Source organism: Ascaphus truei, unplaced genomic scaffold (genome assembly GCF_040206685.1).
Source record: "Ascaphus truei isolate aAscTru1 unplaced genomic scaffold, aAscTru1.hap1 HAP1_SCAFFOLD_228, whole genome shotgun sequence".
In the NCBI taxonomy this organism is placed as follows: domain Eukaryota; kingdom Metazoa; phylum Chordata; class Amphibia; order Anura; family Ascaphidae; genus Ascaphus; species Ascaphus truei.
In genome coordinates this window covers 1-15187 of record NW_027455197.1, presented here as the reverse complement: position 1 = coordinate 15187, position 15187 = coordinate 1, and the positions used below count along the sequence as shown (strand labels likewise).

General features: G+C 42.9%; 1 long non-coding RNA gene across 1 annotated transcript in view; it reads left to right on the top strand.

The window, feature by feature from the left end:
• The window catches only part of LOC142477709 (uncharacterized), an 86788-nt gene extending 74411 nt beyond the window's left edge, over positions 1-12377 (top strand). The window contains exons 7-14 of the long non-coding RNA XR_012792625.1: positions 622-725; positions 1962-2072; positions 4471-4590; positions 5611-5706; positions 7151-7254; positions 8487-8597; positions 10996-11115; positions 12136-12377. This is a non-coding gene — a long non-coding RNA (uncharacterized LOC142477709). The remainder of the gene's footprint in view (positions 1-621; positions 726-1961; positions 2073-4470; positions 4591-5610; positions 5707-7150; positions 7255-8486; positions 8598-10995; positions 11116-12135) is intronic.
• The last annotated feature ends 2810 nt before the right edge of the window (positions 12378-15187 follow it).

Genomic DNA, 15187 nt, shown 5'->3' with positions numbered 1-15187 from the left:
AGTAGAGAATAAGTAACTTTATTCTTTACTTGTGTATTAAGGACCTTATTTGCATTAAATTCAGTCCACATGGGACCAAGACTTTCTGGCTTACTGAACAAAGTGGAATTGTTTCGTAGAGGGTGGAGAATTGTATTTTATCTGAAATTACCCCCTCTGCACAAAATACAAACAATTATACCCATACAAGTACCTTGTGGAAGTTGTTGCCCTCTATCTTCCTGTGGTCTCTCCCTGTTTCTCACCGTGCCTCCTCCCATTTCCTTGCACCTCTGCGTCTCCGCATATATCCCTATACTCAGAGCCGGCTCCGGTCAGTGACATGGGATGCCCAAATATGAGCATACCCATATATGGGCATCCATGCCACTGACCGGAGCCCGCTCTGTTGCGGATATGGAGAGAGACTGGGAGATTTACATCCCCTTATAATTCATATGGTGCATAGTACCGGCACGTATTGTTTTACCGGTACTGTGTACCTTCCTACTTTCACACTGGTACAGTATATGCTGCAGTGGGACTGAGAGGGATATATTGGTAACACATAGTCATTGTTGGGGGAATTCAATCCATTTTGAAAATAGTAATGAAATGTTTTTTACTTTTCTTTTTTTTCAGTAATGAAGAATGAAACATTTCTGTTAAAATTGAATTGGAGGTGAACTGGATTCATCATCAACTCTGCACCAGTGTGAATTGATGTTCTTTAATGTTCTGATAAGGTACATGCAACATCTCTTCCTCAACCCCTGCACCACTCTCTGCCTCTTGCCTCTCTCTCTCCACCTCCCTGCTAAGCGTATTAACCCATCTAATGTAATCCACATTCCATGTCTCACTTTACTCTTCACTTCTCACGTGCCCTCTGGAATGACTGCTCTCTGACTAACAAGGTCTATTTGTACATGACCTCTTCTGCTCTCATCCACCACCTCTCATTCCCCTCACCCCTGTCCTACTCGATACCTCAGCTTAATTGAACTCTCTCCTCTGACATCTACCCTTATCTCTAACCTCTCCTCACTTTCTGCTTAAACTAACTATCTTGTTAACTTTTACAATGCTATCATCTCCTCCTCCCTCCTCCTCCTTCCTCCTCCCTCCTCCATTATATATATATATACCCCTTCTAGGCTCTGACACACTCATCCCTCTAAGGCCATGATTATCATGGGCACATGCTTGGTCGTCCACAGTGCGTGCGAGCGATGCAGAGCCGCCTCGGACCTCAGTGCAGGGATTGCTGCATACCCCCAGCATCTGTCACCCACAAACAATACACACACTAATACTCCCCACAATACACACTATAATACCTCCTCAATACTAATCTCCCCAATAATATTATAGCTCCAAACACAATATACACAACACCCTTACACAAGATACACAATCTAGTACTCTCCTCTGCACCTCTACACACAATATAATACTCCCACACACACAATATACACACTACCCTCCTACCCCCATAAAATACAACCAATAATACACACACACTTTGTGGATGTTGGGACCAGCTCCCGGCATGCACCAGTGAAAGAGAGAGGCCCGCAGAAGCTCGGAAGAACTCCCTCCATCCGTGCCTTCCTCCGTTTCACATCTTCTCCCTGTCTCTCTCCCTCCCTTTCTTTGCATCTCCCTGCGTCTTTACGTATACCCAGTCAGTGACGGCTCTGGTCACGTGATGCCTTAATATGGGCTTATCCATATATGTTCATCCACGTCACTAATGTGATGCCCGCACTGTTGCGGAGCTGGTACTTACGACGGGCACTTATTGTTTTATCAGTACTGCGTACCTGACTCTACCGGCCTACTTTCAACACTAGTACAATATGTGCTTCACTACGAGTGAGTGGGGAATATTGGCATCACACAGTCACTGTTGAATATGCCATTCAATCCATTTTGAAAATAGTAATGCAATGTGGTTTTGTTTTGTTTGCTTTTTGCAGTAATGAAGAATGGAAAAGTTATATTAAAATTAAATTGGAGGGGGACTAGATTCAGCATTTCATCATGAACTCTGCACTTGTGAGAATTTAACTTCTTGAATACCCTGACAGGTACACGCAACATTAAGACTATAATCTGCTGTGCAAGCTTTCGTGCTATACCTCCCCCTCAGGTTTTGATTTATACATTTGCTGCCTCAATTCATGTCCTCTAATATTTGAAAGCTCTCTCCTAGCATTTTCTCTTTACCACAGAACGTCATCCCAATGTAACCTCTCTCTTGTTCTTTCTGCTTGCTGTTTCCTCACTCCTCTGTTAAACTTTTCTAATTTCTCTAACTTCCACACTCCTGCTTTTATCCACATGTTCTCCTCTTTCCTTCCCCTACCTTTGCATGTGTCTACACACTGCACCATTTGTACAGACCTCTATTGCAGCTATTTCTGCACTGCTCAATGAAAAGCACTCTTTAATATCCTATTCTCTGTGCCCCCTCTCTCTGCGCCCCCTCTTTTGGCGCCTCCTCTCTCTGCGCCCCCTCTCTCTGCGCCTATCTGTCTCATTCTCTCTACGTCCCTCTCTCTCTACATAGAGCTATCTCTGTCTCTCTCTACACCTATCTCTGTGTCTCCTTCTATGTTTGCTGATGTGTGGGATATCTCTTATAATCTTGAACCTGCTCATATACACATCGGGCCTCCCTGCCTCTGCCTCCCTGCTAAGAGTGTTAACCTATCTAATGTAATCCACATTCCTTTCCTTACTTTTCTCTTCCCTTCTCCTATGCCATCTGGAATGTCCGTTCTCTGACTAACAAGGCTCTAGTTGTACATGACCTCTTCTGCTCTCATCATTCACAATCAGTCATTCCCCTCACCCCATCTTACCTGTCCCACTGATTTGCCTCTGCTTAATTAAACTCTCCTCTGACATCTACTCTAACCTCTCTGCTCTCTCTCTCTTTCCGCTTAAACTAACAATCTTATTAACTCTTACAATGCTATCCTCCTATCTATATGCCCCCTCTAGGCTCTGACACACTTGTCCCTCTAGCCCACACCCTTGGCTAAATTCCCAAACATGTTCATCACACTTCCACTCGCTGTTCTTAATGCCTATGAAGGAAATCACACAATTGATATTTGATTTTTCTACAGTAAAAATGTCTCCAGTCCTGTATAAAGCTGCTCTCTGTGGCCAAACCACACTACTTTTTTTTCACATTCATCAACACTCAAATTTAATTTACGCTGTCTTTTTTTCCCTGTATTTGACTCCCTCCACTAACCTTCTCCTCACACTTGCCATCCTTCCTTCACTTCTCCTCAAGCATTTGACTACTTCAGAGGCAAGGTGGATGCCACCCACAAGGAGATTCCTTCTGTCCCTTCCCCCTTCTCTCCTTCTACCTAATTCTCCTTCTGCATTTGACTCCTTTTCTTCTCTTACAGAGCTGGAAGCTAATCATCTTCTCTTCTCCCTCTACCACATGCCCTCTAGATCGTATCCCCTCACACCTTACTGCATCTCTTAGTCCCCACTCTCACCCACATCTTCAATTCCTCCCTATTCTCTGGCTCTTTACCCTCTTACTTTAAGCCTGTAGTGGTCACCCTTTTCTCAGAAACAACCTACACCCTATGTGCCTTACTAACTACCGCCCTGTATCCCTCCTGCTGTTTGTCTCCTAATTGCTAGAATGTCAACATTCTTAAATCACATTCCCTCCTGGATCCTTTACAACCTGCCTTTCGTACAGCTCGTTCTACAGACTGTGCTTAAAGCAAATTCCCAAGGTCACTTTTCCCTACTAATCCTACTTGATCTATCTGCTGCGTTTGATGCTCTCAATCACTCTCCTCCTTCATATTCTAAACTCTCTCTTGGTATCCGTAACACAGTTCTATCCTGGTTTTCATCATAACTTTCCTGTCACACATTCTCCATCTCTGTTGCTAACATGTCTTCGTCTTCTATTGATCTGTCTGTGGGTATACATCAGGGCTCTGTTCTGAGATCTCTCTTTCTCTCTACATACTATCATTTGGTGACCTCATCAACTCTTTGTGACAATCCTATAAATAACAAATACAAATATCAGGTCATGGGAATAAGTGATTTGGACATAAAAGTAACATTTCGGAAGTGTGGACAACTAATACATCTTGTAGATTGCCTTTACAGTGTGATGTCATTGATTCAGTAGATTGTGTGCAGACCAGGACTGCAGTACAGTGTCACTCACATGGATGACTTGCGTGGTAGAAGCTCAAGAACAAGGATGTCAAACTCCAGTCCTCGAGGGCAGCAAACAGGCCAGGTTTTCAGGATATCCCTACTGAAAACCTGGCCTGTTTGGGACCCTCGAGGACTGGAGTTTGACATGCATGCTCTAGAAGGAGCACAGCTGTGGGTGGGAGGTGGATTTGCTTTGCATCAAATGGTTTGGAGCAAGGTTTATTGTATGTAGTAACATAATAACAATGCAATGCTTAACTTTTATTTCAGGAGGGATGACTGCAGAACAGAAGTGAATATTGAAGCCATGTGTTCCTTTTCTTGCAAAAGAGAAAATTTGAAGGACAGTTGAAGAGAAGGAAAATTACTACACAGAGACAGATAAGCAATGTGTATATTTCTCATTTACCATTTAGTATTTGTCATTTTATTGACTCCACACAATCCGGCTGCTACGGGTTTCACATTGAATATTTTCATCTCTACTCTACCCCTTCCTGTGATCTGAACCATGCAAGTTTTCGTTGATTCAATACATCATGAGTAGAGGGTGGCTACAGTATGAAGTAAAGACCCAAGGACCACATCTACTACCATTCATAACAAGAACATGTGCAGTAGCGCACAGCTGCAGTTCTATGTGATTGTTATGAAAGGTTGAGGTGGTTCAATTCTATGAATCTGGAGTGGGATGGATCCTGTTTGCATCATATGGTTTCATCTAGGCCAGTAGATTATATAACTTTCAGTACAGGTTACACATGGCATCAGTATTAGTGATTTAAAGAGGAGGAAAGCTTCAATGTGGAGAACAAAGCCAAGTAATGTTGAAGTTACTCCTTTTACCATTTACTTGGTCAGTCTGTACTGTCTACTCCCCACACAGCTGCTAAGGATCTTCCATTTTAAATACTTTCACCTCCTATTCTGCACTGCTTTGCTGCCCATTATTCAGAGATGCGTTCCAGTCATGTTTACCACTCTGAATCTCTCTGCAGTCATTGGTTCAGCACATCATGGGTAGAGCATGGCTACAGATACAGCAAGCTATTATTATTTTACCGGCTGATCATCCATAATATTGCATTAAAACATAGAATATCACTTAATTTCCAAAAGATTCAGTGATGCTGATAATGCAGAATCTCACAACATTTCCCATCATAATGCCATAATGCACCAGTGGGAGAAATAATCCTTGCTATATCTGTACATTGTGTGACGTATTACCTCCATGACCATTGAGAGCAAGTACATCTTCTGTATAGAGCGGCTGTGTTATGATGCAGTTATTGATCATCATTGACATAATCACAAGAATCTTATGCAAAGGGAAATTGTCCGCAGCGAAGTGAGATTTCAGCCCCCAAACGTCTGTAATATTAATGCAATGTCTTACTTTTGTTGCAGTGAACACTGAAGAGACGGATCTACTACAACACTGTACAGGATGAGCATACGCTACAAGCAGCAAAATGATCTTGCAGTTGACAGTATGTTGTTCTGGTAATGTGCACAATTATTATTTATGGGCTACACACCACAGTGCTGGACATATTCTGTTAACTTCAACTCTACTCCTAACATGGAGATGTCTTCCTGGTGTTACTGATTCAGTACATCATATGCACAGTGTGGTTATGATATGATGGATTGATTTAATGAACCCACCAACCAATGATGACATCTGCATCATCTTCTGTAAAGTGCAGCTACAGCATGATATTATCAGCATTTGGTGCGGTATAATCAGAGGTATCTATGTGCTTTTGTGCCTGTTTTAAGTCCTCCAGCTTAACGCCCCTACACCTCCCACTACACAGGCATACTTACTTATGCATACACTGACATCTGGCATACCTACACACACCCCAGGGCCACTTCCTTCCCCTGATGTCAGGGAGAGGATGGGCATGCAGAGTGCAGTAAGTCTCCACGTTACTCTGGCCAACAGTCTTGGCCTACCTCCAGCATCTGTCACCCACAACATCTGTTCCCTCCTTGTAAAGTGCTGAACTATCTCACCTGGGTCAGTGCTATAGCTGATCACAGTGCCCGATCAGGATGTCACTGTGACAGGCAGCAGTGCAGATTGACCGGTCAATCAATGCAGTGCCGCAACATATGCACTAAATGAGATTTCCGTGCCCCCAGTCAGGTTACTCCCTGGGCAGTGACCCTGCTCACACCCTCCCCTAGTTCCACCTCTGATCACAATTATCTCTCTTGGAGAGTGTAGCAAATTGGAGTTGGGGGAATCTCACCTCTGCCATGCATGGTCACAATCTGGGCACAGGACCCAAATAGTGGGCAATGTGGCACTTCTTACAGTAGAGAATAAGTAACTTTATTCTTTACTTGTGTATTAAGGACCTTATTTGCATTAAATTCAGTCCACATGGGACCAAGACTTTCTGGCTTACTGAACAAAGTGGAATTGTTTCGTAGAGGGTGGAGAATTGTATTTTATCTGAAATTACCCCCTCTGCACAAAATACAAACAATTATACCCATACAAGTACCTTGTGGAAGTTGTTGCCCTCTATCTTCCTGTGGTCTCTCCCTGTTTCTCACCGTGCCTCCTCCCATTTCCTTGCACCTCTGCGTCTCCGCATATATCCCTATACTCAGAGCCGGCTCCGGTCAGTGACATGGGATGCCCAAATATGAGCATACCCATATATGGGCATCCATGCCACTGACCGGAGCCCGCTCTGTTGCGGATATGGAGAGAGACTGGGAGATTTACATCCCCTTATAATTCATATGGTGCATAGTACCGGCACGTATTGTTTTACCGGTACTGTGTACCTTCCTACTTTCACACTGGTACCGTATATGCTGCAGTGGGACTGAGAGGGATATATTGGTAACACATAGTCATTGTTGGGGGAATTCAATCCATTTTGAAAATAGTAATGAAATGTTTTTTACTTTTCTTTTTTTTCAGTAATGAAGAATGAAACATTTCTGTTAAAATTGAATTGGAGGTGAACTGGATTCATCATCAACTCTGCACCAGTGTGAATTGATGTTCTTTAATGTTCTGATAAGGTACATGCAACATCTCTTCCTCAACCCCTGCACCACTCTCTGCCTCTTGCCTCTCTCTCTCCACCTCCCTGCTAAGCGTATTAACCCATCTAATGTAATCCACATTCCATGTCTCACTTTACTCTTCACTTCTCACGTGCCCTCTGGAATGACTGCTCTCTGACTAACAAGGTCTATTTGTACATGACCTCTTCTGCTCTCATCCACCACCTCTCATTCCCCTCACCCCTGTCCTACTCGATACCTCAGCTTAATTGAACTCTCTCCTCTGACATCTACCCTTATCTCTAACCTCTCCTCACTTTCTGCTTAAACTAACTATCTTGTTAACTTTTACAATGCTATCATCTCCTCCTCCCTCCTCCTCCTTCCTCCTCCCTCCTCCATTATATATATACCCCTTCTAGGCTCTGACACACTCATCCCTCTAAGGCCATGATTATCATGGGCACATGCTTGGTCGTCCACAGTGCGTGCGAGCGATGCAGAGCCGCCTCGGACCTCAGTGCAGGGATTGCTGCATACCCCCAGCATCTGTCACCCACAAACAATACACACACTAATACTCCCCACAATACACACTATAATACCTCCTCAATACTAATCTCCCCAATAATATTATAGCTCCAAACACAATATACACAACACCCTTACACAAGATACACAATCTAGTACTCTCCTCTGCACCTCTACACACAATATAATACTCCCACACACACAATATACACACTACCCTCCTACCCCCATAAAATACAACCAATAATACACACACACTTTGTGGATGTTGGGACCAGCTCCCGGCATGCACCAGTGAAAGAGAGAGGCCCGCAGAAGCTCGGAAGAACTCCCTCCATCCGTGCCTTCCTCCGTTTCACATCTTCTCCCTGTCTCTCTCCCTCCCTTTCCTTGCATCTCCCTGCGTCTTTACGTATACCCAGTCAGTGACGGCTCTGGTCACGTGATGCCTTAATATGGGCTTATCCATATATGTTCATCCACGTCACTAATGTGATGCCCGCACTGTTGCGGAGCTGGTACTTACGACGGGCACTTATTGTTTTATCAGTACTGCGTACCTGACTCTACCGGCCTACTTTCAACACTAGTACAATATGTGCTTCACTACGAGTGAGTGGGGAATATTGGCATCACACAGTCACTGTTGAATATGCCATTCAATCCATTTTGAAAATAGTAATGCAATGTGGTTTTGTTTTGTTTGCTTTTTGCAGTAATGAAGAATGGAAAAGTTATATTAAAATTAAATTGGAGGGGGACTAGATTCAGCATTTCATCATGAACTCTGCACTTGTGAGAATTTAACTTCTTGAATACCCTGACAGGTACACGCAACATTAAGACTATAATCTGCTGTGCAAGCTTTCGTGCTATACCTCCCCCTCAGGTTTTGATTTATACATTTGCTGCCTCAATTCATGTCCTCTAATATTTGAAAGCTCTCTCCTAGCATTTTCTCTTTACCACAGAACGTCATCCCAATGTAACCTCTCTCTTGTTCTTTCTGCTTGCTGTTTCCTCACTCCTCTGTTAAACTTTTCTAATTTCTCTAACTTCCACACTCCTGCTTTTATCCACATGTTCTCCTCTTTCCTTCCCCTACCTTTGCATGTGTCTACACACTGCACCATTTGTACAGACCTCTATTGCAGCTATTTCTGCACTGCTCAATGAAAAGCACTCTTTAATATCCTATTCTCTGTGCCCCCTCTCTCTGCGCCCCCTCTTTTGGCGCCTCCTCTCTCTGCGCCCCCTCTCTCTGCGCCTATCTGTCTCATTCTCTCTACGTCCCTCTCTCTCTACATAGAGCTATCTCTGTCTCTCTCTACACCTATCTCTGTGTCTCCTTCTATGTTTGCTGATGTGTGGGATATCTCTTATAATCTTGAACCTGCTCATATACACATCGGGCCTCCCTGCCTCTGCCTCCCTGCTAAGAGTGTTAACCTATCTAATGTAATCCACATTCCTTTCCTTACTTTTCTCTTCCCTTCTCCTATGCCATCTGGAATGTCCGTTCTCTGACTAACAAGGCTCTAGTTGTACATGACCTCTTCTGCTCTCATCATTCACAATCAGTCATTCCCCTCACCCCATCTTACCTGTCCCACTGATTTGCCTCTGCTTAATTAAACTCTCCTCTGACATCTACTCTAACCTCTCTGCTCTCTCTCTCTTTCCGCTTAAACTAACAATCTTATTAACTCTTACAATGCTATCCTCCTATCTATATGCCCCCTCTAGGCTCTGACACACTTGTCCCTCTAGCCCACACCCTTGGCTAAATTCCCAAACATGTTCATCACACTTCCACTCGCTGTTCTTAATGCCTATGAAGGAAATCACACAATTGATATTTGATTTTTCTACAGTAAAAATGTCTCCAGTCCTGTATAAAGCTGCTCTCTGTGGCCAAACCACACTACTTTTTTTTCACATTCATCAACACTCAAATTTAATTTACGCTGTCTTTTTTTCCCTGTATTTGACTCCCTCCACTAACCTTCTCCTCACACTTGCCATCCTTCCTTCACTTCTCCTCAAGCATTTGACTACTTCAGAGGCAAGGTGGATGCCACCCACAAGGAGATTCCTTCTGTCCCTTCCCCCTTCTCTCCTTCTACCTAATTCTCCTTCTGCATTTGACTCCTTTTCTTCTCTTACAGAGCTGGAAGCTAATCATCTTCTCTTCTCCCTCTACCACATGCCCTCTAGATCGTATCCCCTCACACCTTACTGCATCTCTTAGTCCCCACTCTCACCCACATCTTCAATTCCTCCCTATTCTCTGGCTCTTTACCCTCTTACTTTAAGCCTGTAGTGGTCACCCTTTTCTCAGAAACAACCTACACCCTATGTGCCTTACTAACTACCGCCCTGTATCCCTCCTGCTGTTTGTCTCCTAATTGCTAGAATGTCAACATTCTTAAATCACATTCCCTCCTGGATCCTTTACAACCTGCCTTTCGTACAGCTCGTTCTACAGACTGTGCTTAAAGCAAATTCCCAAGGTCACTTTTCCCTACTAATCCTACTTGATCTATCTGCTGCGTTTGATGCTCTCAATCACTCTCCTCCTTCATATTCTAAACTCTCTCTTGGTATCCGTAACACAGTTCTATCCTGGTTTTCATCATAACTTTCCTGTCACACATTCTCCATCTCTGTTGCTAACATGTCTTCGTCTTCTATTGATCTGTCTGTGGGTATACATCAGGGCTCTGTTCTGAGATCTCTCTTTCTCTCTACATACTATCATTTGGTGACCTCATCAACTCTTTGTGACAATCCTATAAATAACAAATACAAATATCAGGTCATGGGAATAAGTGATTTGGACATAAAAGTAACATTTCGGAAGTGTGGACAACTAATACATCTTGTAGATTGCCTTTACAGTGTGATGTCATTGATTCAGTAGATTGTGTGCAGACCAGGACTGCAGTACAGTGTCACTCACATGGATGACTTGCGTGGTAGAAGCTCAAGAACAAGGATGTCAAACTCCAGTCCTCGAGGGCAGCAAACAGGCCAGGTTTTCAGGATATCCCTACTGAAAACCTGGCCTGTTTGGGACCCTCGAGGACTGGAGTTTGACATGCATGCTCTAGAAGGAGCACAGCTGTGGGTGGGAGGTGGATTTGCTTTGCATCAAATGGTTTGGAGCAAGGTTTATTGTATGTAGTAACATAATAACAATGCAATGCTTAACTTTTATTTCAGGAGGGATGACTGCAGAACAGAAGTGAATATTGAAGCCATGTGTTCCTTTTCTTGCAAAAGAGAAAATTTGAAGGACAGTTGAAGAGAAGGAAAATTACTACACAGAGACAGATAAGCAATGTGTATATTTCTCATTTACCATTTAGTATTTGTCGTTTTATTGACTCCACACAATCCGGCTGCTACGGGTTTCACATTGAATATTTTCATCTCTACTCTACCCCTTCCTGTGATCTGAACCATGCAAGTTTTCGTTGATTCAATACATCATGAGTAGAGGGTGGCTACAGTATGAAGTAAAGACCCAAGGACCACATCTACTACCATTCATAACAAGAACATGTGCAGTAGCGCACAGCTGCAGTTCTATGTGATTGTTATGAAAGGTTGAGGTGGTTCAATTCTATGAATCTGGAGTGGGATGGATCCTGTTTGCATCATATGGTTTCATCTAGGCCAGTAGATTATATAACTTTCAGTACAGGTTACACATGGCATCAGTATTAGTGATTTAAAGAGGAGGAAAGCTTCAATGTGGAGAACAAAGCCAAGTAATGTTGAAGTTACTCCTTTTACCATTTACTTGGTCAGTCTGTACTGTCTACTCCCCACACAGCTACTAAGGATCTTCCATTTTAAATACTTTCACCTCCTATTCTGCACTGCTTTGCTGCCCATTATTCAGAGATGCGTTCCAGTCATGTTTACCACTCTGAATCTCTCTGCAGTCATTGGTTCAGCACATCATGGGTAGAGCATGGCTACAGATACAGCAAGCTATTATTATTTTACCGGCTGATCATCCATAATATTGCATTAAAACATAGAATATCACTTAATTTCCAAAAGATTCAGTGATGCTGATAATGCAGAATCTCACAACATTTCCCATCATAATGCCATAATGCACCAGTGGGAGAAATAATCCTTGCTATATCTGTACATTGTGTGACGTATTACCTCCATGACCATTGAGAGCAAGTACATCTTCTGTATAGAGCGGCTGTGTTATGATGCAGTTATTGATCATCATTGACATAATCACAAGAATCTTATGCAAAGGGAAATTGTCCGCAGCGAAGTGAGATTTCAGCCCCCAAACGTCTGTAATATTAATGCAATGTCTTACTTTTGTTGCAGTGAACACTGAAGAGACGGATCTACTACAACACTGTACAGGATGAGCATACGCTACAAGCAGCAAAATGATCTTGCAGTTGACAGTATGTTGTTCTGGTAATGTGCACAATTATTATTTATGGGCTACACACCACAGTGCTGGACATATTCTGTTAACTTCAACTCTACTCCTAACATGGAGATGTCTTCCTGGTGTTACTGATTCAGTACATCATATGCACAGTGTGGTTATGATATGATGGATTGATTTAATGAACCCACCAACCAATGATGACATCTGCATCATCTTCTGTAAAGTGCAGCTACAGCATGATATTATCAGCATTTGGTGCGGTATAATCAGAGGTATCTATGTGCTTTTGTGCCTGTTTTAAGTCCTCCAGCTTAACGCCCCTACACCTCCCACTACACAGGCATACTTACTTATGCATACACTGACATCTGGCATACCTACACACACCCCAGGGCCACTTCCTTCCCCTGATGTCAGGGAGAGGATGGGCATGCAGAGTGCAGTAAGTCTCCACGTTACTCTGGCCAACAGTCTTGGCCTACCTCCAGCATCTGTCACCCACAACATCTGTTCCCTCCTTGTAAAGTGCTGAACTATCTCACCTGGGTCAGTGCTATAGCTGATCACAGTGCCCGATCAGGATGTCACTGTGACAGGCAGCAGTGCAGATTGACCGGTCAATCAATGCAGTGCCGCAACATATGCACTAAATGAGATTTCCGTGCCCCCAGTCAGGTTACTCCCTGGGCAGTGACCCTGCTCACACCCTCCCCTAGTTCCACCTCTGATCACAATTATCTCTCTTGGAGAGTGTAGCAAATTGGAGTTGGGGGAATCTCACCTCTGCCATGCATGGTCACAATCTGGGCACAGGACCCAAATAGTGGGCAATGTGGCACTTCTTACAGTAGAGAATAAGTAACTTTATTCTTTACTTGTGTATTAAGGACCTTATTTGCATTAAATTCAGTCCACATGGGACCAAGACTTTCTGGCTTACTGAACAAAGTGGAATTGTTTCGTAGAGGGTGGAGAATTGTATTTTATCTGAAATTACCCCCTCTGCACAAAATACAAACAATTATACCCATACAAGTACCTTGTGGAAGTTGTTGCCCTCTATCTTCCTGTGGTCTCTCCCTGTTTCTCACCGTGCCTCCTCCCATTTCCTTGCACCTCTGCGTCTCCGCATATATCCCTATACTCAGAGCCGGCTCCGGTCAGTGACATGGGATGCCCAAATATGAGCATACCCATATATGGGCATCCATGCCACTGACCGGAGCCCGCTCTGTTGCGGATATGGAGAGAGACTGGGAGATTTACATCCCCTTATAATTCATATGGTGCATAGTACCGGCACGTATTGTTTTACCGGTACTGTGTACCTTCCTACTTTCACACTGGTACAGTATATGCTGCAGTGGGACTGAGAGGGATATATTGGTAACACATAGTCATTGTTGGGGGAATTCAATCCATTTTGAAAATAGTAATGAAATGTTTTTTACTTTTCTTTTTTTTCAGTATTAGGGTTAGGGTTAGGGTTAGGGTTAGGGTTAGGGGTTAGGGGTTAGGGTTAGGGTTAGGGTTAGGGTTAGGGTTATAGGGGAATACGAAAATTTAGGTATGTGACTCATTTGGGTACTAACCAATCAGAGAAGAGTTAGGGTTGAAAGTTAGGGTTGAAAGTTAGGGTTGAAAGTTAGGGTTGACACGGTTAGGGTTAGGGTTAGGGTTAGGGTTAGGGTTATAGGGGAATACGAAAATTTAGGTATGTGACTCATTTGGGTACTAACCAATCAGAGAAGAGTTAGGGTTGAAAGTTAGGGTTGAAAGTTAGGGTTGAAAGTTAGGGTTGAAAGTTAGGGTTGAAAGTTAGGGTTGACACTTAGGATTATTTTTCTATTTTTATTTGGCCCAGGGTGATAGGGGAATACGAAAATTTAGGTATGTGACTCATTTGGGTACTAACCAATCAGAGAAGAGTTAGGGTTGAAAGTTAGGGTTGAAAGTTAGGGTTGAAAGTTAGGGTTGACACTTAGGATTATTTTTCTATTTTTGTTTGGCCCAGGGTTATAGGGGAATACGAAAATTTAGGTATGTGACTCATTTGGGTACTAACCAATCAGAGAAGAGTTAGGGTTGAAAGTTAGGGTTGAAAGTTAGGGTTGAAAGTTAGGGTTGAAAGTTAGGGTTGACACTTAGGATTATTTTTCTATTTTTGTTTGGCCCAGGGTTATAGGGGAATACGAAAATTTAGGTATGTGACTCATTTGGGTTAGGGTTAGGGTTAGGGTTAGGGTTATAGGGGAATACGAAAATTTAGGTATGTGACTCATTTGGGTACTAACCAATCAGAGAAGAGTTAGGGTTGAAAGTTAGGGTTGAAAGTTAGGGTTGAAAGTTAGGGTTGACACTTAGAATTATTTTTCTATTTTTGTTTGGCTCAGGGTTATAGGGGAATACGAAAATTTAGGTATGTGACTCATTTGGGTACTAACCAATCAGAGAAGAGTTAGGGTTGAAAGTTAGGGTTGAAAGTTAGGGTTGAAAGTTAGGGTTGAAAGTTAGGGTTGAAAGTTAGGGTTGAAAGTTAGGGTTGAAAGTTAGGGTTGACACTTAGGATTATTTTTCTATTTTTGTTTGGCCCAGGGTTATAGGGGAATACGAAAATTTAGGTTAGGGTTAGGGTTAGGGTTAGGGTTATAGGGGAATACGAAAATTTAGGTATGTGACTCATTTGGGTACTAACCAATCAGAGAAGAGTTAGGGTTGAAAGTTAGGGTTGAAAGTTAGGGTTGAAAGTTAGGGTTGACACTTAGGATTATTTTTCTATTTTTGTTTGGCCCAGGGTTATAGGGGAATACGAAAATTTAGGTATGTGACTCATTTGGGTACTAACCAATCAGAGAAGAGTTAGGGTTGAAAGTTAGGGTTGAAAGTTAGGGTTGAAAGTTAGGATTATTTTTCTATTTTTGTTTGGCCCAGGGTTATAGGGGAATACGAAAATTTAGGTATGTGACTCATTTGGGTACT